The sequence below is a fragment of the Camellia sinensis genome, chromosome 10 (genome assembly GCF_055761805.1).
Source record: "Camellia sinensis isolate YWXY chromosome 10, ASM5576180v1, whole genome shotgun sequence".
Classification (NCBI taxonomy): Eukaryota; Viridiplantae; Streptophyta; class Magnoliopsida; order Ericales; family Theaceae; genus Camellia; species Camellia sinensis.
Window position 1 is genome coordinate 184,376,215 of NC_138970.1, and position 5,795 is coordinate 184,382,009.

General features: G+C 35.0%; 1 long non-coding RNA gene across 1 annotated transcript; it reads right to left on the minus strand.

The window, feature by feature from the left end:
- Positions 1-1,676: 1,676 nt before the first annotated feature.
- LOC114278716 (uncharacterized) lies at positions 1,677-5,563 on the minus strand. Its single transcript, XR_014343450.1, has 4 exons — positions 5,412-5,563; positions 3,058-3,410; positions 2,545-2,974; positions 1,677-2,455 (listed from the first exon to the last, which is right to left on the minus strand). It is a non-coding gene; the product is annotated as an uncharacterized LOC114278716 (long non-coding RNA).
- Between the last annotated feature and the right edge of the window lie 232 nt (positions 5,564-5,795).

The window sequence follows — 5,795 nt, forward strand, 5'->3', positions numbered from 1 at the left end:
TTGATAATTTTGTTGGTATCCCTAGTATTTTTCAAATACAAATACTGTATATCTACATTCGAACAATGAACTGGCTTCTACCACTCTTCTACTAATCAAACATAAGGTTCAATGATTTACCAAAATCTCACTGATGAGCAAGCTCCCAAATCAAAGGTATACTAGGTCATTACTTGAAAACCAAATCCTAGGCCCAAATATTTTCTTAGTATCAACATTCCTATATAATGTACTATGCAAACACATAATATATATCATCATAACCTCAAAATCAAATATAACTCAACCATAACCCCTAATCACCCGCAAGTGTCAATTCATGGGAAAACTGAGAACAGAAGAACAAAAAAACAAAGCAATTGTCAATTCATGGGAAACAAATCAGCGACATATAGATTGAGAAGAATTTGAATCAAAAGAAAGGAATCGTTACAAACAAGATCTAAGTTGTACATTTTCATACAAATGTACAGAGAAATAGGAACAAAATATCACAAATATCTCAGAATAGAGAGAGAGAGAGAGAGAGAGAGAGAGAGAGAGAGAGAGAGAGAGAGATACCTGTGAGAGCAACGGTGGTGGAGAAGGACGACGGTGGTGGTGGATCGGCCCGCGGTGGTGGATGATGACGGCTATGACGGGTGTATATATATATCGAGAGAGAGGGAGGGGACGATACCAGTGAGAGCTACGGCGGTGGAGGACGGCAATGGCGGTATTGTTTTTTCTTTCAATTTTATCCATATGTGAAATTACTTAAAAGGACAAAACACTAAAATTAAATGTATTTAATTATCTCCTTACATTCCTTGACCTTTCAATTCTTATTTCTCTTTTTTCTTTCTCAACTTTTCTTTTCTCTTACGCATCTCTTTTGAAAAACTAATAATCATAGTATTTTGATCATCAAAAAAAGCAATGGATGAAGAAACAGTGGTGAAAAACCATCAAAAAAGTAAAATTGTGAGTTTTTTTATTAGTTTGGTAGGTTTTTGTTTTGATTTTCTGGGCTGGTCTGCGACTTTTGTTTGGTGTTTCGAAATTGAACAAAATAACATAGTCCGGCATCACAGTGCCGAAAAAAAGATATAAGTCTGGTATCAAACTGCAGAATCAAATATAAATTTCTGGTAATATAAAGCTGGATTTTTTAAATTTGTCTTCTATTATGTGACTGAATAGACACTTCACAGTGGGCTCCACTGACTTTGTTGTGAAGGAAATTGAAATTCTTTAATCTTATGGCAACATAATGCTGGAAAAAACTAGTTTGTCTGGTAACACGACACTGAAGTAATTAAAATTCACTAGCATTTTATTATCGAACAGTCCCAGCACAAATTATTACCACATCATTTGGGAGGAAGTGGCTCTGTAAATGTATAGCTACAAAAGGATGGACAAAATCATTTATTCTGGCGTTATAGCACCGAATTTTTGTAAATTGTTTTGCATTGTGTGACCGAACAGGCACTTCAATGTGGACTCTACAAGCTTTGTTGGGAAGCGAACAGAAATTATCCAATTGAACGGTAACATAATGCTGGGAAACAAAATTTTATCCGGTAACATGGAACTAGAGTAATTCAAATTGTTTAGCATTTTATTACCGAACAGGCCCAGCACAAATAAAAAAAACATTGTTTAGGATAAAGTGGCTTTGGAAATATATAGCAACTAAATACTGGAGGGATCTATTGTTTCCGACAACTGAACACCGGAATAATGGAAATTGTTTAGCAATATGACGTTGAACTGGCCCATAACACTGAAAAATAAAATGTTACTTCTAGCAGCTGGTACCATATCACTCCAAAACACTTTAATACCATTACAATGCATTACAAACAATAACAAATCCATATGTTCGCCAAAATAAGTTTCCATTGACATAAATATTGACTACAAAATAGATGTGAAACTGTTTAAAATTCTTACAAAAGTATGATAATTCATTACTTGTCCAACTAAGCATCCAGTTTACAAAAGATCCAAGGTATCCACAAAAAACTATGCCATTAGGGAAAAGTATATCCCAAATTCTGTACGGCCTAGGCATTCACAAAAACTATGTCATAAAAAAAAAACTAGATCCCAAATTCTGTACGGGCTAGGCTTTCACAAAAACTATGCCATCAAAAAAAAAAAACTACATCCCAAATATCATGTACGGTTAACACAAAACTATATCCCAAAATATATACAAGCTAGACATTATGCAAAATTATCTCATCAAACAAAAACTAGATCTTAATCCTCATGTACGGTCCATCCTACGACGTTTACGATAGTAGACTTGATGCTCTGTATGTGTCGAAGTAGGTCCCAAACTCTGTCCATCAAGAACTTGCAGCATGTGACCAATGGTTTCATATAGCATGTTAGGGTGCAAGACACACTCATCACGACCGAGCCTATGGACTGCAACGCCAACATTGAAAGCAGGATCATTACACTGCAAGAAAATTGATAAAAATCGTGCTTAGTGTTTGATTTATGGTGAACCACTTAAAAGTGAAAAAAGTTAATTCACAATTTGCTTACCCACTCAGGGTCCATAGTAACATCATCCTCAGGACGTTGAACACGTGGATCAAATTGAGAGTGATGCATAGGATTTTGAACAACCCGGTGCGAAACACGAGCATACCACTCACGGTATCCCAATACACATTTAGATGGCCGCTGTTGTACAGGCACACTACGAGCATTAATGGACACGATTCTCCCATTGCGCCCATATCGTGTCATGGTATTGATACATGATTCTGTACTGTCGTGGTTTACTGCCTCGTGTAGCTCGAACATGAGATAATGGTGCTGGTGGGATGGTTTGGACCTTACCAAATTGTCGCAAAACCCTATTGGGGTGATAGGGTTCAACAATATCAAAGCATTTTAAACATCTAGTATAATATGCAACCTCATGAAGTGGATGGTGTGTCCTACATAAACGGTATGGATCCCACTCGATCTACAAATAGGGAATGCATAATGTTAGTTAGGAAATCCTTTTTTTTTTTTTTAACAATATCACACTATTATAAAATGTCTAACCTCTTTAGCACGTAACATGTCAAGTTGCTCTCGTAATGTCTGCAAGTGGTCTTCTGTAAAACCTCCATATCTCCGTGGACTCCAACGACATACACGAGGTTGTTCATCAGAACAAGACAAATTTGGATGAGGCCTTCCTAAACAAAAATGCTCATAAATTCATGCTTCCAATAGCTTCAAGTAACAAGTAATCTGCTTAACACCTGCCCTTCTAGCAAGTCTTAATTGTCTATACAGGAATGCCAAAGCTGCAGCACGCTATGCATATGAGCTAACAACATCAATGTCAGTCAACATGTGAAGGTAAGCAACAGGTACTCGAGTCCCAGTCTTGTCAGCGAAGAGGGTACAACCTAATAAATATAGCAAGTAAGCTCTCGCTGCGTATTCTATGAAATTTGTACCATCTGTATTGTTAACTTCACTACTAGTAGGAGAGTAATCCCTTCACTAATCCTGCATCAATATCTGTAGAATTATATTCTGGCTCTAGGTTTATTTGTACAATGACTTTTATTTGTTATGGTTTTCCATGATTTGGTGATTGTAGCTGATTTTGTGGATGTGATTTTCCACATGACTTGCTATCTTGGGGGTCTCTTCATGCTTGATTGTTATTGACAAGATAACTTCTTCATGGTTCAAGTTATATAAAACCAATTGTAAGATCTTTGCATTTTATTTGATGTTCAGGCCTTCATTTTGAGTACCTAATGATCTTTCTTTCATTCATTAATCGGCAAACAAAGATGACAGTCATCAAATGGGGACAAGAAGATCATTGCTCCCATTAGGTTGATATCAAATACAAAGAAGAAAATTCTTATTAAAATAGGATTTACGTTATCCATACTTCTTTTATTCATAAAAGACATATATGATTGTATACTTATATATGTGGTGCTCGAGCCTAGTATGGATCTTATGGTTAATTTATTGAATGTTCTAATAAGAGCAACACCATCAAAAACCTAAGCAAGTGGCGACAATTGAGGCACCAAATCTTCAACAGCTTGTGACTCTACCAGACAGTAAAGAGAATAGGGGCATTAAAAATGGTCAGAGCTGTGAAATAAATCAGGAGGACACAACAAAACTGAGAGAGGGGAAGAAGCAAAACAACAACAACAACAACGAAGAAGAGGTGAAAGGTGATAATGCTGGTATTCAATTTGCAGATCACAAAGTGAGTAAGGGACATGAATCAAAAGCAAATGATTACAAAATGCTCATGGATTTAACTGATTTCCCAAACCTTGCTGAATTGTTGGCCTTAGAGCCCACTCAGAGAAATAATGGAATGAAGAAAAGAATAATAAGAAGAGAAAAATCGAGTTCAAAGTGCCAAATAATGTGGTATGTCATATTCATACATCTATTATGTTGTATTATAACCAAAAACCTATTTGTGTTTCTTTTCTTTATATAGTTTTGACTTGGCAATATGGTAAATATATTTTGTTAAGCAAATACCCACTTGGCAATATGAGAGAAATCTATTCTGTTAAGCAAATACCCAGGTTTGTTTCATAACTGTTTTGTAACGGAACAATTTTAATTTCTCTTCTTAAATTGTTTTAATGTGCCAATATACAAAAAGAGAATAAAAGTATTTATTTCTAAGCATGATCAGCACAAGAGATCAAATTGGAAACAAGTAGATGATAAGAAATACTATGAGATGAGGAACATGCACATGGTGCTCACATCTAGTTCACATGAAAAGTAACTGAAAAATAATTGACTAGGGGATATAAAGGAATGTATAGGGAAAAGAATATGACGAGATCACAAACTAATTTGTTGGTGCTTCCTTCTCTCCTATGTGCATGTCCTATATATTTATGTATATAATAAAATAAATGTACACTTGATTTGTTTCATTACTTGTTTCAGCATTAGATTTTTAATAAAATAAAGGAAAAGGTTTCATGTTTCTTTTTCTAAGCCACAATTTCTCAGCAAGAGTAGAAATACTTTATTCAAGTAAGAGCCAAGAACTAATTGAAGTTGCTAAATTAAAAAATAGAAGATCAAAACAGAGGACCAAAATTTCAACTTCAACATTCAAAAATTTCAACTTCAAGATTCAAAATTCAAAATTAGAACATCAAAACAGAGAACAAAAATCTGACAAAATAGAGGAACCAAAATTTGAACTTCAACATTCAAAATTAGCACCAAAAATTACAAACCCAATTAAATTAGAAGATCAAAACCACCAAAACTGTGTTGGGAATGTGTTATTCTTTGTTTATTCAAAAACAAATTATGATATAGATGATAGAGATACATATATTGATACATATATATGTCTGTCAATATAGAGAGAGAAAGAAGAGTTTTTCACTTACCTTAAGCGAATGAGAAGAATGAGTTCAATCCTCCACGCCAGTAACACAGACCACAACGTCGTTCAAATCTCTCTCGCCGTCCGAAACACTCGCCTTCTTTGCGTCGGACTCGTCATCTTCCTTGCTGCTGCTTCTCTCTTTTCTCTCCAAAAGTCAAGTGGTGTAAAGAGATGAAATGGTTAATTTAGGGTTAATATTGGTAATATAATAGGGGTGTAATGAGAGTTATATATATTTTTAATGGTGTAATGAGATGAGGGATGTAAGGAGGTAAAAGAGTGGCGTAAGTAGAATCACCCTTTCAAATTTTACAAGAGAATATTAATATATATTAGGGTAAATTACATTGACACCCTTGAGGTTTATGTTTATTATAGTTTTCCC